The 24647-nt window shown below is 41.8% G+C and overlaps 1 protein-coding gene across 3 annotated transcripts in view; it reads right to left on the bottom strand.

Moving 5' to 3' along the window:
• The window catches only part of LOC132591162 (teneurin-3-like), a 1137496-nt gene that overhangs the window by 875605 nt on the left and 237244 nt on the right, over nt 1-24647 (bottom strand). For all 3 annotated transcript variants that reach the window (XM_060278723.1, XM_060278722.1, XM_060278724.1), the window contains exon 2: nt 18986-19039. The gene's annotated coding sequence lies outside the window, so the exon portion shown is untranslated. The remainder of the gene's footprint in view (nt 1-18985; nt 19040-24647) is intronic.

Here is a 24647-nt window from a genome sequence, read left to right as displayed (position 1 = left end):
GATATTAACAAGTCTAAGAACAATACATACGCTGGAATGGATGGAAAACTGCCATTCTCCAAGTGTGGGCCAGATGTCAGGGTTCTTGGAACAAAAAGTTACATCATGTTCCAGAGGCTACCTTGTGAGTAGTCATATTAGTGTTAAGCCAGCGGCCCATTTTCCCAACCTATCCTGTTAAACAAGAGAAATGTAATTCCAAGTGATTCTTAAAGAACTAAATATATTCCATTTTCCTCCGAAGGTTCTGTCTCTGAAAACCCACTTGGAAGATTCCAATTCTCAATCTTTTGTCCATTGTTGCTTCAAAATTGTGTGTTAGACTGCTAAAAGCAAGCAAATTTGGATGGCTTTATGCAAGAGCTATCAAACAGAGTATTAATTATCTCTTTCCTCCTCTGCATCACTATTTCTCTGCATCCTGCTCCATATTACGGAAAACAAAATTATGATGGCCTTATTCTGCTAGATCATTGTCCACCACTGATAAGACTTCTCCTTCAGGACAGTCCATTTAAACCACTATTAATGAGATTTCAGGGAGAAAGAATATAAGTGCCACAGATCTATTTGTTCATCCTACCATTAAGCTTCTGCCTGTGTTGTTTTGTCCTATTGTGGCTTTAAAAGATCATTTCGTCAATATTTCAAGACATCACTATGTCTAAATATCAAATAGCTTATCTATAGTATAAAAGAATTTACCATCAGCTGAAGCACATCCACACAGACGTGCAAGCACACACATACTGAACATTAATGATTGTGAACATATATAAAACAGAAAGCTGAACTAGCTGGGCTATACTCTTGCAAGAACTAGACTCTTGTAAGTTTAGGAGAGCTTTATGCAGGAGAGGGTTAACTAAATCAGGAAGAGTACTGATGGTGATGTTGTGAAGAAGTGGACAAATCCTTTTTTGTGAGATTCTTTGCTCTTAGATTCTTTGCTGAATTTTCCTAAAGTCTTCTGAATGGGATGGCTGAAAGGGATGGGTGCCTTAAACCCTCCACCACTTCTATCTATGATGTAATACTGGCCTTTTTGTAAAAGGAAATAATGAAATAATGTAAACTTCCGTTTAAATCAAATACTATGAAGTCATTTAGAGAGAAAACCAAGAGATTCGAAAAGAAATGCTGGCAGCATTATTATTATTATTATTATTATTATTATTATTATTATTATTAGGGGGGCTGACTGCCTTTCACTGGAGATATAATGTGACAGTGGGTTTATCTTTCTGCTGAAGTGTTTAAATTATGCCTCCACCTCTGCTCAACTTGTAGATTTCTAAATATATGCAAATTTCACAAGTCTGTAATGATGCTCTTTCTAAAGAAGTCAATTCTAAATAATTGTTGTGTCCCTGAACTAATTGGAAATGTGCAAACAACTAACAGTTTCACTTGACTTCAGAAACCCTCAGTCTGTCTATGAAAGATTAGTGTTTAAGGAGCCTCTGTAGATTTTGTGTGTGTGTGTTTAAAGTGGTATGAGGTACTCCTTTAAATGTATAATGCATTTGGGGTCTAAGTGGCTAGAACACTGCAACATACATTAAATATAATTGCTATAAATATATTATTACTATTATAGTAATTATAAATATTATATTTGTAGCATGTAATAGGTTTTTAACTACTGTATTTATGCTTATTAAAGTCTCTTTAAGTCTGCATAGCTGATTGTTTGTGCAGTGAAATTTAGCAAATATTTAACATTCCTATTTACTGCTCACCAGCAGTGCCAGACTATTTTGGGCCCTTGGCAAGGCTAACTACTTGCACCCCTCCAAAAAATGCTTACTTCGATTTTCAAAAACAGATGGCTTGTAGAAAAAAATGAAAAGTACAAAACTTGAAACTGCTAGATTTATTTTAAATTGCAAGAATCAATAATATAAAACAATCTTTTATTATCTTTCTCAAATACAAATAAAAAGGTTTTCGCACAAAAATCATTTTAAGTAAACATGTGAATTCCTTCAGGTCAAGTGCTGATGCTTCAGCATGTTCAATTGATATAGTTGCCAAGCCAACTAGTCTCTTTTGCAACATCATTGAGCATATGTAAGTTTTTATAAGCTTGAGCTTTGGGAAACTATGTTCACCCTTGGCTCTGACACTGGAAGTGTGAGAAAGATCCTTAAGGCAGCAGAAACATTATCCAGGATTTTTTGTTGTAGTATGAAGAGAAGTACAGCACAGACTGTGAAAGTCTTTAAGGGTATAAGTTCACAACACAGATCTTCAGCATCAATATATTTATTTCCAGTGTGCATCAATGATTTCCCCCCCCCCCCCAAATTCTTGCAGGCCTTAAGAACATCTTCAATAGATTTGTTGTTGACACCGTATCACCAAGGGTCTTGGCTTCAATTCAGGAATTATTTCTGGACAAGATCTTTGGGCTTTAAGATCTCTCTTAAAGCATCATATGTACTACCAATATATCTCATTTGCGTCAAGGCACCAAACCAACTCTCCCATCTTGTTTCACTCAATGGTTTAACAGTTATGCCTAAGTACGATACATGGCTAGTTAGAATTTGGCAATGCTGAGTCGATGAAAAGAAATAATTATAGATCTGTTGAACCAAACAGAACTAGTTGCTTCCAGACAACACTTAGTGCAGGCATCCCCAAACTTCGGCCCTCCAGATGTTTTGGACTACAATTCCCATCATCCCTAACCACTGGTCCTGTTAGCTAGGGATCATGGGAGTTGTAGGCCAAAACATCTGGAGGGCCGCAGTTTGGGGATGCCTGACTTAGTGGCATCACTAACTACCAAGTTTAAAGAGTGTGAATTACAGGGCACAAAAATGCACGGGAGTTTATGTCCAGGACTCTTGTATGCCCTTTTCTTTGTCTTTCATGTTACTCCCATTACCATTGACCACAGATTCTTGACCACAGATTCTCAATTGGTAATTTCCTCAAGCTTTCCAAGAATAGCTTCTGTAATAAAGGAACCAGTAGTCTCCTTTTGTAGAATGAATATCAAGAAATAGTTTCTTATAATAGCCTCAGGCTCAGACATCTCATTATCCAATGGTTTGATTACATCAACTTAATATACTATTATGGCCATTTGTTCCAATATGACCAACCTCAAGTGTGCAGTCTAGAATAATTCTGAAGTATTTCGCTGAGTTTACACATGCTATTTTTTCCCTGCTTTATAGCACCTGCTAGAAGCTGTATAAACTCATTTGGGATATCTTTTCCTAGATAGGGAACCACTGTGTCTGAATCTTTAATGCTTAACAAATGTTTGTTCATGGTAGGATCAAAAAGGGCTAGATATTCTACAAACTTTTTTAAAAAAATCAGTTGCTAATACTTTTCAGTTGTACTGTACCATGGAATGCCAAGTTTTGCATACCAAGAATTCTGACCAAAGCGACCAATCATTCCAAGATTTGTCACCAATATTGTTCTTCTTGCTTAACTTTTTGCTGCTTAATATCATCTATTGTTTTTCATTTAAAATTGTGAGAAAACAAACAGGTATTAAGGATGAGATGTGGGATAGGAACTAAAAGTTCTTTTTCCATCTTGCTGGTGATCAGTTAGTTATACACTGACTGGAACTGAGTAGATAGGTAAGAGTATTGGCATGGCAGGAATTTGTGTTTCATTCTTTCTAAGTGTTGTAGGTACATATGAAAAGGTTTGGGGAGGGCAAATTCTTACAAGAGAAGCCCAGCCTGTGGACTGTGAAAGAAAGAAAGAAAGAAAGAAAGAAAGAAAGAAAGAAAGAAAGAAAGAAAGAAAGAGAAATGGTGTTGCATATGCATGCAAGCACATACAAATTCCACACAACCCATTTTGTGAAAAGAGCATCTGCATAGATAATCTATCACACATTTATGTGGATTGCAATATTTTAAAACCTTTTAAGAGAAATGCAAGTCATCACAAAGTTTGGCAATATTGCCAAGAGAAAACCAACTTGACCTCTATCAAGGCTTTCTAGGGAAATGTATAATCTATATGTGATCTGGAATTGGTCCAGTAAAATGACAGAAATGAAATAGCCTTCTTGATATTATACATACATACAAACATATTTTTGTCACTTAAATTATGATGAAAACTGACATCATGACCTCAAATAGTTCTTTCAAGGGCACAAGCTTGGATGGCTAGTTTTGTGCCTCTTTCCATGCCCACTGTGTACCATTTTCCTTATGAATAAATGTAAGGTTTTCCATATTTATTTATTTAGTCTATATCATGCACTTCCTTCAAAAGGAGCTCAGGGAGATATTTTCATTTGAGGCTCTTCTTGGATGAACATTATGTTTTTGTTATCTTCCAAAGAAAGAAAGTGTAACATTATATGTAATCAGATAAAACATTAATGGAACAATTTCAGCTTACTACAAGCCTACAATTGGTCCATTAATTGCTTCTAACCTAGTAAAAGCTAATGCAAATGAAGCTTACATTACTAAAGAAATAGTTGAGAACAGCGAATAGTGAGACCACGAGGCATACTTTATTACATTACAAAGAGGTACTGTATGCTTTTAGAATGATCCCATCAGTATATGAGTTGTAATACATTTCTGAGTGAAACAGACTTCTATGAGATACACAATTGCAGGAGGTTGCAGTTCTTGCTTGCAATCCCTTGCTTGTAACTTCTCAAGCAACCACCCACCAACAGCCCTAGAAGGAGACATATGCAGCAACAGCACAGGCTTTGCCTCTTCCTGTTAACTGAAGCCCTTGTGAGCAATATATTTTGAAACAGTCCTGCCACCAAACCAGCAGGTTGCAGGAAATACTATAGCGTTGTCTCATCACCTGCTGACAGATTCATGTGCATTTGCCCTATTATTTCATTCAATACCACATTCTGAGGCTTTTATGTCAATGTTTTGTAACATAGGATTCATTATACCTCTTGTGATTTCAGCTTTGACACTTGCAGGGGACCTCCTGCGGATGGAAGGCATCTATGACATTCTTCATAGAAAGCAGACCTTGCTATTTACTATATTTAACTGAGCAGGAGGGGAAACAAATCCCTAGGTTGTGCTCTTTTGGGTGGAAGGCAGAAAAGCATGTCAGGCTACAACCCTGCAGAAGTGCAAGCCTTTTAGACAAAAGGTTTAGCATTAATTCACACCTCTTGGGTTTGTAAAATATCTACCATGACAGCCAGCCGACTCAGGGCAAAGGTAATAATTATTCAATTAATTTCCACTGTGGGTAGACCTTGTACTTGAAGTCAGAAGTAAACTGCAAAGTTTACCAAAAGCAACATATTCCAGATGGATAGCAAAGTCTGCCAAAGGAAAAAAACCGTGAAGAGTCTTGCCATTGTAAAGGCTAACAAATTATTCTGGGATTAAACCTGGGACTTTTTGCATACAAAGCATGTGCTCTATCTTTTAACCATGACCCTATCTTTCACAGGATGCTTGAACAGAATAGTGCTCTGAGTAGGTCTGTTGGCAAGTTCTGAATTCGGGACCCACCTGCTTTATCTTCAAGCTACCTAAACTTGTAAGGTTACCAGACGTTCCCGTTTCCTGGGGACAGTCCCCGGATTTGCAAATCAGTCCCTATACAAAACGAATTGAAGTTCAAAAGTGTCCCCAGATTCATTGAAATAAATCTGGCAACCTTAAAGGGACTTGAAAAAGTAAAATAAATAGCTGAAGGGTGGTCCTTTTCATCCTTCTTGAAGAATGCTGGTTGTGAGGCACATGAACATTATATCTGTACTAAGAGCATCTAATCTCCTTCTATTTAAATCAGGATGGTGGTGGGTTGTTGTTGTTGTTGTTTTAAGTATTTAAAATAGACAAAAAAGAAGATCCCCTTTCCCCATCCAACTCCATGTTGTGTTGTGCCGTGGACATGGGTCTCCAGCAGGAACAGTGTTGGTGGGTGAATGCTGATGATGAAATGAACAGCAGCAATTAAAATGTGCATCCAATGGCATGTAGTTTTTACAGGAAAGTCTGCCTAGGAGATGAAAGGAAGCTTGCACATTTAAAAAAAATATTGCATAAACTTAAAGTAATAATAAGGCACCAGGCGAAAATTTTTCTCTTCAATTAGGCATTCAGCTGATTAACATTATATGGCTTTTTAAATGTGTTTGGGTGAGAGGGGGTTATTGGTTTGGTTTCTGTTTTTATTATGCCTTTGGTATTCACATTTTTTATTTCCTCTGTTGTGAAACACTCTGGGATCTTCAGATGAAGGGCGGTATACAAATTTAATAAACAACAACAATAAAGTAAGCAAAGAAAACATGTTTAAGCACTAAAACTTTAGGAAAGTAGCAGGATGTAAACTGACCAGTAGCGAATCTTTCCTTTATATAGCTGTTATATCCTGAGAATGTCCAAATGAAAGAATGTAAGTACAGTTCAAATGAACACTCTAGGCAGAGGGCCTTCTCAGTAGTGGTGCCCGCCCTGTGGAACGCCCTCCCATCAGATGTCAAGGAGATAAACAACTATCTAACGTTTAGAAGGCAGCCCTGTTTAGGCAAGTTTTTAATGACTGATGTTTTTATGTATTTTAAATCTTTTGTTGGAAACCGCCCAGAGTGGTTGGGGAAACCCAGCCAGATGGGCGGGGTATAAATAGTAATTATTATTATTATTATTATTATTATTATTATTATTATTATTATTATTATTTCTTTGGGATTTTAGAATGGAATCCAGCTACTTTAAAAATGTCCCTAGGCTGCAATCCTATACAAACATTTATCTGGGAGTCAATCCTGTTGAACTCAATGTGGCTATGTTTCAAGGAGATACGTATGAGATTGCACTGTAAAGGTTTGATACTTTTTTAAAAAGTGATATGGAACAATGTTAAATCCAAAGAACAATAATATGTGCTTTTTCAGCAATTCACATCTTTTTGTACTTGTTAAAAAGCAACAACAAAGAGGGAAAGAATGTATCAGTTAAGTAAAGAGAAGGGTATTAATTTACACTCTGAAGAATAATCCACTGATTATCCCTTAATCCATATTTAATTATATGTCAGAGAAAATATTTATAGAGATAGTTGGATGTGGTATTAGATTTTAATGTCTAAAATTCAGGTTTTTTGAAAGAACAGCAGATTATTTAGTGCAGAATGGTAGACAGGTGTGTTAATAATAAGGAAATTACTGCTTGAATGTAGAATTGTTACCATTTGGTGAATGAAACTATCAGAGATACAGCAACTATTGTGCCCAATGGGGTTTATTGCTTCAGCCTGTTTATAAATCACTCAGTACAGAGCAGCCTAACCATCTATGGAATGCAGGCATATGAAAGAAACAACATCTGAACCACAGGATACTTGGATGGTCGAAACAGTCATGGGCTCATGACTTCCACTAAATAATCCTAGGAACTGTAGTTTATTAAGAGTGCTGAGAGTTTTAAGGATACCCCTATAGCCCTCACAGAGTATCTCCTACCAGCTCTCAGTAACCTTAGCAAACTGTAGCCTCCAATGTTCATTGGAGGAAGAGCCATGGCTGTTTAAGGTCATATGATACAGCTTTAAATTTATAGTGTAGATGAGTCCTAACTTTACACTGGAATTTTAATGAATTGCATTATTAATGTTTAATTATTTTAAGGTTGCATTATTTATTATTCAAATGTATTCCTAAGGAAACATGAAATATGTAGACAAGTGTGGTAGAAAAAGAATACCTATAGATGATTGGGAGGTTGAGTGTCAGCCCAACTCCACTTCCTAAGCTTCCATAGGGCTACTTCCTAGAGTAGCCCCATGTGGAATAGGTCAGCAATTTTACATGGAAAGGTGTCTGTCTAAATCATATGCACTCCCACAGGATGCAATGATGACCACCAACTTGGATAGCTTTAAGAGAGGGAAAGGTAAAAATACATAGAGGGCATCAATGGTTAGTAGCTATGATGTCCATGTTCTGCCTCCACTAGTTGCTTGAAACCTCAAGAGGGGCGTATGTGCTTTTTTGCTCAGTTTCTGCTTGTAGGTATCCTACAGACATTTGTTGGGCCACTGTGAGAACAGGATGCTGAACTAAATGGACCACTGGCTGATGCATCACACTATTATGCTCTTATACACAAACATATTTAGAAAGCAGGGAGGCATTGAAGAAAGTATTTTGCCCAAAGACATAAATTAGAAAATCACTGGATTTAAACCTTTCAGCAGCAGTAGTATTTACAGATAGTATTCACACAAATGCTGGTCTTGCTGTGCCTCCCATAATGTAGAAGAACAAGTAATGCAATTAACATGTGGACTGGAATGTTTTAAAAGAACAAAGCACAATCATTGCCATTCTGAACCAAAGTCTAATGTACTGTAGTTATGACGTTTATATCAATTTCTTGCTTTGCAGCAGTCAAATCACAAATGACAAAAAACCCTGGCTTTAATTTTGTTTATTCCACACACACCCCTTAACCGTTTGAACACTTATAACAATATCTTTCATTTAAATTATCTCAATGTAGTTCAATAATATATTTTAAAATAGAAATATGTTTTATGCACATTAACTATGGTGAAAATATGCTGTTTATCTGATTAAATAAACAGGAAACATTTGTCCACCTGAGTATTTGTATAGATTCAGCTGGGGGGAACAGTACTTGTTAATAATACAGTGCATTTTCTGTGTGGTACTGAGACAAAGCCTTGTATAGAGCAATACCATTGTTGTTGTTGTTTAGTCGTTTAGTCGACTCCGACTCTTCGTGACTCCATGGACCAGAGCACGCCAGGCACTCCTGTCTTCCACTGCCTCTCGCAGCTTGGTCAAACTCATGTTCGTAGCTTCAAGAACACTGTCCAACAATACCACAGCATTTATTTATTTTTATTTAAAATATGTATATGCTGCCCTATAACCATATTTTTAGGGCTTATTACAACAAGATACAATGCAACATGGATGGAAGCTATTGATGTTTCTCAAGAGTATTTTCTTAAATCAGGGTTGCCAAACTTTTTTTGTTTCTATCATATCAGGAATGTAGACACGGTTGTAAAGTATCACAGTGGTGGGAGGGGGAAGAAGAGAAATGTTGATTGTATGCTTCATAATTGATCTAATAAAGATGGCTGTGATACAGATACTTAATGCCTCAGGCCTCTGATGTTTACTAGAGCACTTAGTCTTAGACTTAGGAAGTATTTCTCTGCACTTCTGATATTTCAGGGACTTTGCTATCTCTAACTTCCAAGGAAGGTGCCAGATTGGTTGGGATTGGTTCCACAATCATAATACTTTAGGCATGCCTTCCGTTTTTTATATTTTAAGAGCGTCCATTAGAGTCTGCTATATCTCTTCAGCTCCTTTTGTGCTTACCTCCTATTATTCATTTTTTTAAATTGTTGTATAGAAAACTTGGCTTCTTTAATCTGACAGTGTCAGCTTTTGGGAAAAGAGGCACACCCTGAAAAAATACCAGCAGGTGCCAAGCCACATGGCATGCTGTGGAAATAATGGTAGTTCAAAAAGGTGGAAAGGAAAATGGAAGGGGAATTAAAGCAGATTGGATTTAAGGTAAATTAGTACAGGCGCTGAAGTCTGCTACACATATCCTGTTTTGCAGTTCAATATCCACATCCTGTTTGGTAGTTCCCAAATCTGCCAGAAGGAAGCTATAATGATTTAGGATTGAGCAAACATTCTGCAACTCATTCTGGTACAGTGGTACCTCGGGTTACAAACACTTTGGGTTACAAACTCCGCTAACCCAGAAGTAGTACCTCGAGTTAAGAACTTTACCTCAGGATGAGAACAGAAATCACATGGTGGCCACGCGGCAGCAGTGGGAGGCCCCATTAGCCAAAGTGGTACCTCAGGAATGGTTTTGGGTTAAGAACGGACTTCCAGAATAAATTAAGTTCGTAACCAGAGGTACCACTGTACAATGGAGACACAGAAAAATTGAGACAAAGAAACAGCAGGAAGTCATGTACCATTTGTCAAGCCAAGACAATGATAAAATGGAGAAAATAAATTAATTCCAAACACTGGAGACAGGATTAGAATAAAGAAGAGAGCAGAATAAAAATCTCCAATTTGGATTTTACAACCCAGTAAATTGCAGTCATTTAAAAATTTACAACAATAAAATAAAGAGCAATTTGTCGTTGTAAAGTATTATGTTATTATTGTGAGGAAAGGACAGAGAAGAAAAGAAAATAACTATTGTAGTCATCTATGGTATTCTTACTAATAATAGCCACAAAACAAATCTTTGCAAGCATACATAGTCGGTATTGTTAATATAGATTTTAACTTTTAGATAAATAATATAAAAAGGCTATATTTGATTTCAACCTCAGCTAATCCAGATCTTTGGGGGGGGGGAATCTTCAGATTTTTTTAAAAAAAATCAGGACACCTTCATAGTGAGTGATGGCAATTAGCTCCTGGGATCATGCACAGTAATACAGAAAGCAAAAACTTCTGTTACTATGCATATTTATGAATATGAGCTAACAGCACGATTTTAAGTGATACATGTATGGGTCACAAATATTATTTAAGCATGCTGTAAAAGCGTGTTCTATCAAACTCTTTCTCCTGTAATACATTAAGATAACTTGACATTTCTATACACCTGTAAGCAATGCAAAGTGTTCTAATGTCTGAGTATTTTTTTCACATCTGTTATAGTTTTCTCTGTCATAGAAGAGAATTGTAAAGCTCCTAAGCACAAACTATATCTCTGAGTGATTTCAAAAAGCTTTAGGAAGTACTAGGAGGGACCCTATGGTCAGAAATACTCCAAGAGAAAAGAGTGCAAGATGGATGGGAATTTCTTAATTGTGAAATATTGAAGGCCCAAAAAGAAAGAAAAGTGGGGGGCATATAAGGAAACCAGTGTGGCTGCATAATGAGCTTATAAATGAGCTGGGATTTAAGAAGGGTGTGTACAAAAAATGGAAGAAAAAGGAAATAATGAAGAAAGAGTATACAGAAGTAGCCAACAGTCACCTGCAGTTGTCAGATGGGCCAAAGCTAAGAATGAGCTCAGGCTTGCAAGAAAGGTTAAAACGATAATAATACAGGTTTCTTTGGCTATGTTTGAAGTAAGAGGAAGAACAAATACGGTAAGTAGTAGGTCCTGTGGATGGAAAATATGGAGAAATGCTACAGAGTGACAGTAGAAGGGGTAGCCAATGCTGCAGAAGACAGAATTGGGATCCAATATGACCTTAACAGACTGGAGAACTGAGCCCAAACTAACAAAATGCATTTCATTAGGGACAAATGTCAGGTTCTATACTTAGGCAGGAAGAACTAGCTGCACAAATATAAAAGATTTTGGACACCTGGCTTGTCATATGAAAAGGATCTAGAGGTCTTAGTAGACCACAAGCTTAAGGTAGTGTGATGCAACAGCAAAAAAATAAAAAATTCCTAATGGTATTCTGGGCTGCAGAAGTATAATGTTCCGATCAAGCAAAGTCATAGTACCATAGTACCACCAAGACATAGTACTGTCTTGGTCAGATCACGCTTGGAGTATTGTGTGTTGAATATTGCAGAGAATACCCAGACTTTCCGGAAGCATTGGGTTGTAAGCTGGTAGGATGAGCAGGAACAAAATGCTGTCTACAAGTAACTTGGTTACTGTCGCGGTCACTCTGACCTGCACATCACCCCCGGACGTTTGACAGTCTATTGGTGATGTGCCTACGACAAACAAATACTCTCAGTCACTCACACACCTCAGACCAGGATATAGTAAACTAAAACAAGATGGTTTATTGAATGTTCTTATGCGTATTGGTTACTGTACAAAGCTTAAACGGTTTCAAAATCACAGATGGTTCCTATACCGGCCTAATACCTCTAAATATGAATTACCGGCCTATTACCTCTAAATATAACTAATAATAATTATCACTAAACTCATAACACTGTATCCTGTCTATCTCACTATTTAACAGCCACCACAATAATAACCAGCTCTTATCTTCACCAACTCCTCTCATCTAACTCACTCTCCTCTCATCTCTAACTCTCATCTACACCTCTTCTAACTCTCCTGCCTGCCTGCATTCTTCCTATATACACCCTGCTTCTGGCTGGAGAGCTCCCATTGGTCGTTTCCCTCCCTGGCAGCTTAACCCCTTCTAGGCCCTCTAGAGGTGAAACGCCACATACCTCCCCCCTTAATTAAGTTTGAAACAGGAGGGTTAACTTCTTACAGTTACTCTCCTGTTCAAACAACAATAGTTCAAAATACAACATTTATACTCTTACCCTTACCTCCTCCCATCCAAATATACACATATACATACCACTTCTAAATGCATAAAACAACTTTTTTTTGTTTTTTTAAATGTCCACTTGATCTTCTTCCTCTGGTCTCCTGGGTAGATTGTCAGTCCAAACTTCGGATATCAGAGGTACCGCTGTCGCTTTTGTCGGATCCAGACGTTGACGACGCACTTGATCTATGAGATGACTTTCTGTGGGTGTCAACTGGGTTTTCTTTTCTGACGTAAGCTCGTGGACGCTCACAACCGACCTCTCTTTCATGCTTGTCTCCCTTGCGAATAGCATTCCTCTCAGGTGGGCATACTTTTAGTCTGCCTCTGGGTCTTGGAATCTTTGCTGCAGACGCAACTGGCATCCCTCGGTTAAGACTTGTCTTTGGATTGACAGGCGCTGCCATGGAGGTTGTCTCTGCTATCTCTTTAACTACGGCTTGTTTTCCAGCCTTTCGCTTCCTCGCTCTTCTAAACATCTTAGGGATAGCTGTATCATCTGATTTCTCAATATCTTCCCTAGGTTTTTCTGACAAAGTCACACTTTTCGAGATTTCTAATTCTGTTACTTTTACTTTATCTGCAACAGATATTCTATTGCGCTTAACTGACCCCCATTGCACAGTCAGCTTTCTCTTGTTGGCACTAATTTGATCATTTCCTTCTGTATTAACTGAGTTAGGTTCTTCAGTAGTTTCCTTAAAAACTATCGGCTTGGCCTCTTTGGTTTCTTTGGAACTAATAGACTTCCTGATCACATACTCTGCATTCTCAAAGTTCACTGAAGCAGAAATGATCTTAACCCTTTGCTTTTCCACCGCATTGGATACCTGAACACTGTTTGAGGACTCTAAAACAGCACCAGGGGCACGGTAAGGTATTTCTGAATCTATTGTTCCTTCCTTTGCTTCACTGGTGTTAGTAAAGGTATCCCCTAAAGTACTTGGTGGGCTAATGGTCCCTTCTGGGTTCTGAGCAATCTGCATTAACAATGAATCCTGTGGCAGCGTCTCAGTGTCTTCATTTCGCTTTTTAGCCAAACTAAGGGTTTGGTTCTCAATCACAGGTTCTATAAACAATTCTTTTCCTTCTCGGGCTTGTGTAGCTTGAACTTCCCTATCTAAAAGTCTCTTGCTCAAGCAAAACTTTTCAGGGCTTTCAGGTGTTAGAGGATTGGCTGCCTCAAAACAATTTAACAACTCAGAATCTTCTTGTTGTTTCTGAGCAAAGCTAGGTTTTTGCTTTCTTATAATAGGAACCAACAGGGCTTCATTTTCCCCCTCACAGTTTAGTTCCTCAACTCTAGCTTCATTGGCAACAGTAGCAATCTCCTCAGCGTGAGGTGACTGCTGACTCACTTTAGTACGTGTTAATACAAAAGAACTCTGTACGTGCTCTATGAGATCCCATCCTATTAACACAGCAGAGGGAATCTCTTCAGATATTGCCACTTCCCATTCTCCTGACCAATTCTTGCACTGAATTTCAAGCCGTGCGACCTTCAGCACCTCTGGCTGTTTAGAAATTCCTTTTACTCTCCTCACTTTTCCAGGGATTATTTTAGAGGGACTAACAAAATTTGTGTGCACCAGAGTCACCTGAGATCCTGTATCACGAATCGCAATAAATTGCTTCCCCTCAATCCCAATAAATTCCCCAGCATTCTTCAACAACTGATTTTCATATTTAATGGTATAGCAATGAGCTACTGTGTCTTCAACTGCCACAGCATGAGGCCTGAGTGGAGCTGCTGTCGTCGTGGTGACTGGGCTAGCTTGACTTGCCTCAGCTGACTGGATACAATAAGCTTGCTTCTGAGGGCTAACACATGGAGCTTTATCTTGCTTATTTTTACAGTGAAAACTTTTATGGCCAAATTGATTGCACTCCCAACATTTGATTTCTTTAGGATTAGTGTAATTATTTTTCCTCCCCTTCTCTTCATTTGTACTAGTGCTGCCTTGGGTTCTGTTTCCTTTCTCAGTCTCTGAGGAAAGGTTTCCCTTCACTGCCTGGGATTTGCTTTTGGGGGACCCCCACAGTTTCCCGCCAAAACTTGGGTCATCAAATCTATGGTCCCTTATTTCATTTATCTGATCAGCTAAATTAGCAGCTTCTTGAAGGGTTCTAGGGTGTCTCTCTTTTATTAGATATCTTAATTGGCCGTGTATAGTTTCATAAAATTGTTCTAAAGCAAACACTTCTTTTATTTGTGATGTGGTACTGGCTTTCTCTGTGTCTAGCCACTTGGTGAGGTAATGTGAAATCTTGGTGCCCAGTTGAGCATATGTTTCCTCCTTCCCTTTTGTCACACTTCGGAACCTCTTTCTTAGCTGTTCTGAGGTAATTCCGAAATGGGTAAAAGTTATTTGTTTAAATAATTCAAAATCGTTTGCTTGCTCTTCTGTCATATTAGCATAAATTTCAGCTAACTTTCCGCTAATTCTAGCCCTTAAAATGATCATTTTCTCCTCATCTTTTATTTGAAAATCTTTACAGGCTCTCTCAAATGATATTAGAAAAGCTTCTGGGTTATCTTTCTCCTTAAATTCAGGGAAACGTTTCAAATCTACCTTCCCTTGTGTTTGGGAATTAGTATTGTTGCTATTATTTTGGTTTTCCTGAGCTGTTAATTCTAATTTTTTTAATTCCAGCTGATATTCCCTTTCCTCTCTCTCTCTTTCCCTCTCAATTGTTATCATTTCTTTCTCTCTCAGTTCTCTTTCCTCTCTCTCCCTTTCCCTCTCAGCTTGCAATTTCAATTCTCTTTCTTCAGCTTGTAATCTCATTTCTGTTTCTTTCAACTGATATTCTTTCTCTAATCTCCATCTCTCAAATTCCTCAGACATTTGTGGAACCCTCCCCTCAGATGGGGTTTCACTAACTGTTTCAACTCTAGGCTCTTCAATTTGTAAAGACCCATTTTCCTCCTGGGTTCTTTCAACAGAGGTTTCCCTCACAGCTGGTTTACTTTTCTTAGCTGGCATATTCATAGCTGCCAAGTTTTCCCTTTTCTCACGAGGAAGCCTATTCAGCATAAGGGAAAATCCCTGTAAAAAAGGGATAACTTGGCAGCTATGCATATTGTGTGAGAATCTCTATTAAGCTTAACAACTCTAGAGAAATTTCCTCTCAGTTTCTGTTCCTCTGGCTAGGCTCTTCAAGATTCCTGTCACAAAGTTCAGCTAGGGGTTTTCTCTCTCACCCTTTAGCTAACTTCCACTGACTCTGAATCTAACCCACAACCAGAACAGCTTTTGAGTTCTCTTCTCTTGTTGTTACAGCTTCTTCTCAGTACCTCAGAACCACACACTCACACCCCCAGGTTAGATAATTAATCCTCAGATTATCCTCCCCTCCAGGTGTAATGTTGTCCCTATTGGTACTAGTGTTCTAATTTGAAACCGATGCTGTCACTTTTATAGCGTGATAAATCGGATCCCGACGCTGCCACCAGTTTATGTCGCGGTCACTCTGACCTGCACATCACCCCCGGACGTTTGACGGTCTATTGGTGATGTGCCAACGACAAACAAATACTCTCAATCACTCACACACCTCAGACCAGGATATAGTAAACTAAAACAAGATGGTTTATTGAATGTTCTTATGCGTATTGGTTACTGTACAAAGCTTAAACGGTTTCAAAATCACAGATGGTTCCTATACCGGCCTAATACCTCTAAATATGAATTACCGGCCTATTACCTCTAAATATAACTAATAATAATTATCACTAAACTCATAACACTGTATCCTGTCTATCTCACTCTTTAACAGCCACCACAATAATAACCAGCTCTTATCTTCACCAACTCCTCTCATCTAACTCACTCTCCTCTCATCTCTAACTCTCCTGCCTGCATTCTTCCTATATACACCCTGCTTCTGGCTGGAGAGCTCCCATTGGTCGTTTCCCTCCCTGGCAACTTAACCCCTTCTAGGCCTTCTAGAGGTGAAACGCCACAGTTACTTAAAAGGTAAAGGTAAAGGGACCCCTGACCATTAGGTCCAGTCATGATCGACTCTGGGGTTGTGGTGCTCATCTCGCATTTTTGCCCAAGGGAGCCGGCATACAGCTTCCAGGTCATGTGGTCAGCATGACAAAGCCGCTTCTGGTGAACCACAGCAGCACACGGAAATGTCGTAAGTAACTTGGTTACTTAAGAGGTTTATTATTCACAGCAGACTCACAAGTTACTATACACAAGATACAGATACGGATCTTAACTCTCTCTGAACAAAACTTCAACTAACTCCAAGACTCTCCTACACACACAGCCAACCACAGAGAGGTCATGAGTCATCCAGTCTATATGGGTGACCTTATCCAATAGCAGAGTTGTATCCAAGGTTCCCATATCTCTAGGCAGAAAACTCCCTCTGCTCAGTATTTCTGGCCTTCGGCCAACTCACTAATTGCTTCTGTGAGAAGCTGTATCAAAGTACGTAGCCAAAATCCCAACATTGTGTCCAGTTCTGTGTGACACAATTTAAGAAGGATGTGGACAAGCTGGCATGTGTGCAGAGGTAGGTGACCAAGGTGATCAGTGCTCTGGAAACCAAGCCTTATGAGGAACAGTTGAGGGATCTGGATATATTTAGCCTGGAAAAGAAAAGCCTGAGAGGTGATATGATAGCCACCTTCAAATATCTAAAGGGCTGTCACAAGGCAGATGGAGCAAGCTTGTTTTCTCCTGCTTCAGAGGCTAGGACCTAAACCAATGGATTCAAGTAACAAGAAAATATATTCCAACTAAACAGCAGTAAGAACTTTCTGACACTAAGAGCTGCTTGGCAGTGGAACACACTCCCACGAGAGGTGTTAGTTTCTCCTTCCTTGCAGTTATTTTAAGCAGAGGTTGGATGGCCATCTGTCATGGATGCCTTAGTTGAGATTGCTACATTACAGGGGGTTGGACCAGATGACCATTGGGATCCCTTCCAATGCTATAATTCTATGATTCCTCATCCTGTAGGCTATATTCTTTATCCTTCTAAAATGTTAAATCAAAGCCATAATTTTAATTGCAAATCAAAGCCATAATTTTAAACCAACAAAGCACTCTTTATGTTTTCTATTGAACACATTCCCCTTTATCTATTCTATCTTTTCAGGAGTGGGCGTTACAATGTGTTTCTTTTTCTTTTTTTAATCCATTAATAACACTACAATGTTTGTACTCACTAAGTATTAGCAAAAAGCTGACTTGTGATTCGTATACTTTTCTTTTTCATGCTTCTGTATAGCATGCAAAACTGAAATCTGAAGATTTCTCCTGTCACGAGATGTGTGAATTCCATAGACATTTGTAACTCACACATGTCGCAGGAGAGACAGAGATACACAAGCACCCTGCTTTTCATATAACATGGAATTTCACAGCAAAGGCACAAACTGTTAATTCCATTGTCTTGTTCCATGTTGTAATTTAGAGCAGGGAGGCCACAGTGGAGGAGAAATCCTCTGCAACTCTTCATAACCCACTAGTTTTCTAATACACTCTCCACAAGGTATCAGATAACTCTTTTATTGTGTACAAATACTTCTGGAAGAAACCTATCTGCACCCAAGTGAAGAGGAAAAGTGGATGGCTGGGAAAGAGTTAACATTCTCTCCACAACTCCACCGAATGTTTTTCTATTTCAAATTGTGTTATTCTGACCCTGCAGTGGGCCTTCAGGATTTAATTAGTCACATTCATGTGCAACATGTAGTTACTCTAAACATACATAAGTTGGAAATTACAATGTATGGCACACCTTAAAAAAGATATTGTGGAGGGGTTGTTAGTATACAAAGTCTTCTTCATGCTAGCATAACATTATGTGCAAATAATAATGAGGTTAATATATGATTTTTATCATTTGTCATAAAGGAGAACAGAAAGCTCCTACACTGTCTTTTAATGATTACCAGTAGCCTACATTATGTCCTCCTAAAATTTTACATCAGAAATGACAGCATAGAAAATAAAAAGAAAGGTTATGTTGTATCAGATGACTTGAATTATGATACAATTAATATGAAATAGAATGATTTTATTTAGTTCCCCCATTCCCAATCCTGAAAGCAAAACATGATGAGAGGTCACTACTATTTCACTGATTTTTATGCATAGGTTTCCCTTAACAATAAATAAACACTTAAAATCAATTATGTACTACCTTTACCTTTACCTCCTATCGTAGCAGCAGGTATTTCACTGTAAATAATTACAATCTCTTTTTAAAATCATGGTCAATACTACATCATCCTTTTGCAATTACTAAGCTAATTACAACATTAATATTTCTAATTTGCATTAAAAATTCGGATCCTTTTAATCTAAAAGCTCATATCATCAACAATTCACATGCAAGTGGAATATCCAACATTATATTTGTAAGCACATTAGCATTTCCCTACATACTTACAAACAATTCTATTTTGATAACCCAAAGGCGGGGGGGAGAATGCATTTATTCAATGCATTTTAAATTAAAAGACTGTATAATGAGAACAATATCCCTCCTTCTTTATCAGTTAATGCTATTAAAACTGTGCCACTAGAGTTCTTGGGGGGGGAGGGGAATCTTTGGAAAAGGAATATGACAAGATAGGCCAAAGAAAGGTAGCTTTTAGAAATTCATTCAAATAATACCACAGTAACATATATGGAATAGTATCTTTTTACAACAAGTTATAGCAAACAGAAACACTTACTGTTATTTTCTTGTAGCAGAATCTGTATTCACAATGCCAGCTTGAAGTTATTGCCTGTTAAAAAGTCACCAAAACACGAATACATTAATTTAAAATACAATAAACTCTGAATTGCACAGCTAATAAGAATATTTTCATCCCATAAATAAGAAATATAACAACCATAATATCCCCATTATAGTTTCATTCCATGAATTAAGAACAACAAAAGCAGGGCCAACTGAAAATTATGTCTTAATACCAAGAGCATCTTAGCAAGAGCTAAGAAATTCCACTTAGGGAATTCAGACAAATTCAGCTTAACATACAAATTTCAAAAATGGAGAATATACACTTAACCCTTTGAATTCAAAACCACAAAAGTTTGGTCAGCTACAGTAAGAAGCAGCCCAGTGTGTCTCCTCATTGTGAATAGCTCAGATGGCTTTCCAGTGTAAAAAATAAAGCAGTTTAGAAAAAGAAACTAGCACAACAACAAAAATAAGAATCCCAAGTGTTCAATAAAACATATACCAAGTATCAGTGCCCAGGAATGTCTTGTGAACAGGTGTGTGTGTCATTCTACAATGTAGAAGCCATCATTCATCAATGTGGAAGACTCCTCTTCAAGGGATCTTGGATAGAGATATTGCCAGCTGTCAGAGGGCCTGATGTGGCTACTCTAGAGTAACGACTCCAGCATGGTCTTTTTAGGCTTTTATTAAGTGCTGATTATTTACAGTGTTCAGAGCTGTTAATATACATCCTTAAGGTGAGGTGTCAGAACCTCCGAATGGCGATTGGCGCGTTTTCTTCCAGCACAGAAGCTTTGGGAGACCCAACCTCTTCCCCCTACGTTTGCGTCGCAATTCGGGAGTTGGGGGGATTGGCCTTCCCCCCGTGCGCCCAACTTCCTGTCCCACCTGGGGCATGGGCTCCGCAACCTTGCCTGAGCCTCGGACACCACTTCCTGACTCTCCGCTGGAGGCAGAGCTCTCCCTACCCTCTCCAGCGCTTGGGGATGGGCTGGAACTTAAGATGGGAGGGACTTCCCTGTATCCCTTGTCCCTCACATCCACCCCCCTCCCAGGCTCCTCTCCCCCCCTCCCTAGGGGCTCTCCGCTTGCCGGGGACGAGTGAAACCCCAAGAAGTCCGTGGTGTCAGAGCCTGTGGGTGTAAAAATTTCCCCCCAATCCGGCGATCTTTCCCCCTCCCCCTGAGAAGACGGGAATCCCAAAAATTCTGTGGCATCAGAGCTGGTGGGAGTAAAAATGTTTTGCCAGTCTTCTCCTGCCTCTGACGTAGTCGACCTCGGTGAAACCCACACCTCTTCTTCCGTATCCTCAAATTCCGCTTCCCATCTCCATGGAGAGCTGCTGCCTGCGATCCCTTCCTCCCGCCCCTCCCCCTCTCCCTCCCTTTCCATGTGCCAGGGCTTGGGCCTGTGGGGGGAAAGGGCGTGGAACTCTTCCACTAAAAATTCCTCAGGTACTTCCGTGGCAGGTATCCACTCATTGTGGGACGGCGGAGTGTCCTCCCATGCTATGAGGTACTCCAGCCCTCTCACCCCTCTCCTTGAGTCTAAAATCTCAGTTGCCTCATTGAGTCGTCGGGCGTCTCCCCTCTCCCCCCCTCCCTCTGGAGGCTGATCACTGTCCCTCAACCTGGTGCTTTCTCTGTACGGCGACAGCAGGGATCTATGAAACACTGGGTGCACTCTCATGTCCTCAGGCAGTGCTAGCCTGAAGGCTACCGGATTGACCTGTTGCGTGACCGTGAAGGGGCCCAGCCTCCTGGGCGCCAACTTCTTGCATCGCCCCCTGGTGGGAAGGCCTTCAGAGGACAACCAAACCCTGTCCCCTACCCTGATGACCTCCCCCGGTCGCCTGTGACGATCTGCCCCCTTCTTGTACGCTTCCTTGGCCCTCTCCAAGTGCTCCCGGAGTTGTTGGTGCACCGTCTCCAGTTCCTCTGCCCAGTCCTCTGCCTGCGGGCGCTCCTCCTCCTCCTCCCCCTCCCTCTCTGGGAAAGATCTGAGGTCGCGCCCGTAGTTGGCCTTAAAGGGCGACACCCCTGTTGAGACGTGCACCGCATTGTTGTAGGCAAATTCTGCCAGTGGCAGGCGATCCACCCAGTCCGTTTGTCTCTGGCTGACGTAGCATCTCAGGTACTGCTGCAGAATGGCGTTGACCCTCTCCGCCTGTCCATTGGTCTGCGGGTGCCGAGCCGTCGACAAGCTGACCTCCACCTGCAGGAGGTTCATGAGCCGCCTCCAGAACCTGGAAACAAATTGGCGGCCTTGGTCCGAAATAACCCTCAAGGGTAACCCATGCAGTCTGAATACGTGGTCAACGAACAGTTTGGCCGTCTCTTCTGCAGAGACCGCCCTGGCACACGGTATAAAATGGCACATTTTGGACATGAGGTCCACCACCACCAACACTGCTGTCTTGCCCCTGGAAGAAGGCAGGTCTGTGATGAAGTCCATGGACACTACTTCCCACGGCCTGTGCGGTGTGGCTAATGGCTCCAGCAACCCTGCTGGTGCTGCCCTGACTACCTTTGCTCGCTGGCAGGTGTCACAGCCCCTTACATAGTCTCTGACATCCTCCCGCACCCCTAGCCACCAGAAGTGTCTCATGACTAAGTGGGTGGTCTTGTCCCTTCCAAAGTGCCCTGCTGTTGGGTTGTCGTGCATCTGCTTGAGGACCTTACCTCTGAGTTGTGTGGTGGGTAGGTACAGGGCTCCCCAGTAAAAAAGCAACCCCCTCCTTTCCTCAAAGTCTCGTGCCTGCTCCCTCCCCCTTCGCAGGTCTTGGAAGATGCGGGTGGCAAACTCATCTGCTGCCGTCAGTGCTGTGAGTTCTGCCTCGCTCACCACTGCTGCTCCACAGGACCATACCGACGGGGGAAACACGTGTCGGGGCGCCGGTGGTAACTCCTCCTCCATGTACTCTGGCTTACAGGAGAGGGCATCCGCCCTGACGTTCTGCTCCCCCGGTATGTAGTGGATGGAGAAGTTGAAGTGTGAGAAGAACTCTGCCCACCGTATCTGCCGCTGGTTGAGCACCCTGGCTGTTCTCCAGAACTCCAGGTTCTTGTGGTCCATGCACACCTGGATGGGGTGCTTGGCGCCCACCAGGAAGTGTCTCCAGTGCCGGAACGCAGAATGGATCGCGAGAAGCTCCTTATCAAACACCGTGTAGTTGCGTTCTGGCTGGGTCAGTTTTCTGGAGAAAAAGGCACAGGGTCTCCACTCTCTGTTGGCATCCAGTTGCAGTAAAATGGCCCCCACCGCGCGGTCTGAAGCGTCTGTTTCGATGCACAGTGGCGCGTGCTGTACCACATGGAACAGGTTCTGGTCGGAGGCGAACACCTTTTTCAGGGTTTCGAACGCTGCTTGCGCCTCCGGTGTCCACCTGAACTTCTGCTTGCCTCTCAGGCAGTCAGTGATGGGAGCCGTAACACGAGAGAAGTTCTTGATGAATTTCCTGTAGAAGTTGGCGAAGCCTAGTAGGCGTTGGGCATCTTTGCGCATCCTTGGGCTGTGCCAGTCCAGGATGGTCTGCACCTTGTCCTTGTCCATCGCTAGCCCCTTGTCTGACAGCTTGTAGCCCAGGAAGTCCACCTCTTTGGTGTGAAACTTGCACTTCTCCAGCTTCACATACAGGTGGTGCTCCTTCAGGCGCTGCAACACCTCCCTGACATCCTTCACATGCTGCACTGGGTCATTGGAGTAAATAAGGATGTCATCCAGGAAGACCAAGCAGTTCTTGAAGAGGAGGGACCCCAGGACGTGGTGCATGAAGGCCTGGAAGCATGCTGACCCCCCTTGCAAACCAAAGGGCATCACCAGATATTCAAAAGAGCCCAGTGGCGTGAACATCATAGTCTTCCACTCATCGCCTTCCCGGATCCTGATCAAGTTGTACGCCCCCCTCAGGTCGAGCTTTGTGAAGATCTTGCCCCTGCGCGCTGCTGTCAACAGATCGTCCACTCTGGGCATTGGGAAAGCCACTGGTTCTGTCATGGAGTTCAGGCGTCTAAAATCCACCACAAGACGGCGCTGTTGCGTGTCTTTCTTGTCCACCCAGAATAGCGGGCTGCCCCCTGCTGCCTTGCTTTCTCTGATGAACCCCCGCTTGAGGTTCTTGTCGATGAACTCCCTCAGATCCTCCAGTTCCCGGTCTGACATGGAGTACAGCTTGGCTGGGGGTAGCGTTGCCCCGGGTATCAGGTTTATCTGACAATCAAAAGACCTGTGGGGTGGCAGGTGGTCGGATTCCGCTTCGCTAAAGACCTCCTGCAGGTCCCAGTACTGTTTGGGAATTGCCTCTCCCCCCTTAACGTGCATGGTGGCCACTGTGGCTATCGGTGGCCCCTCCCCTGGCTGGCGCTGCATGCAATGTTCCAGGCAAAAGTCCAATCCAAACGTAATGCATCTCTGGTGCCAGCTTATGGATGGGTCGTGGCGTGCTAGCCAGCTCATTCCTAGCACTATGGGGGGGTCTGAGATGGTGGTGACGTTGAAAGCCAGTGTCTCTGAGTGCCTTCCCACTGTCATTCTCATGGGGGGGGGGTCTGGTGGGTGATGGCCCCTCCCAGCAACTCCCTGCCGTCAATGGTGGAGACGTGCAGGGGAAAGTCCAGCTGCAGCAGTTGGATCTGGTGTGCTTCCGCAAAATTTCTTGAAAAAAAATTGGCCGACGCCCCCGAATCGATTAACGCTAAAACCGTCAGTGGGTACCCATTAGGGAGTGTCAGAGTCACTTCTAGAACCACCCCTGCTCTGGGGTGTGTGGGCTGGCACTGCCCCTCTGTGGAAGGGAGGGAGGGAGGGGGCTGGTTTCCGTCGATTGCGCCTGGCTGCTGCCCCTTGTCTCCTGCAGCCAGGCAGTCTCGTTTCCCTGCTGTTGCGTTGAGTCTGTGGGGGCGGGCATAACAGTTCCCGCCGTTCCCTGCCATTCCCGGCGATGCGGACACTTCCTGACGAGGTGACTGGGGGAGTGGCATAAAAAGCAGTTTCCTCCCCTCCCCTCCTTGCGTTTCTGTGGTGCCGGGGTTTGAAAAGCCCGCGCGCGCGCGCTCCTCCGATCTCCATCGGTTCCGGCTCTGTGCTTGGTCTGGGCGGGGCTGGGGGTGGGCCCTGGGGTGGGGTTTGGTGATGTGGTCTGTCCTGGGAGCGTGGGAACCAAGGTTTTGCTGCGCGCGTCGTTTGTTTGTCATTCCATCTGGATTCCTGTCTCACCCCCACCGCTAGCGCAGTGTTGCTTAACTCATCCATAGTCCGCGGTTTAGGACCTCTCGCCAGCTCATCCTTAACGTCTGAGTGCAAACCCAGGTAGAAGGCTGATTTCACTGGCTCACTGTGCAGATCCCACCCCAGTTTGTGCACCAGCATGGTGAATCTCGCCCAGTAGTCTCTAACTGTCGATTTTCCTTGTGTTAAGTTATGAAGCTCCTCTTTTGTGGCTTCCATTTCAGAGTCACTTGCGTACATAATTTTTAAAGCTTCTAAAAATAGTTTTGCGTTCTTCGTGCAATCATTTTTTTGCGCGATGAGCGGTCTTACCCATTCTCGGGCGGCCCCCGTCAAATGCTCTATGATAAAGGAGACTCTGTGCGCGTCATCTGGGAATTCTGCTGCATGCAATTCCAGCGCATAATTTATTTCTGTCTCAA

The sequence above is a fragment of the Zootoca vivipara genome, chromosome 9, assembly GCF_963506605.1.
Source record: "Zootoca vivipara chromosome 9, rZooViv1.1, whole genome shotgun sequence".
Lineage (NCBI taxonomy): Eukaryota > Metazoa > Chordata > Lepidosauria > Squamata > Lacertidae > Zootoca > Zootoca vivipara.
Note: the sequence above shows the minus strand (reverse complement) of the source record. Positions and strands in the feature narration are given on the sequence as shown.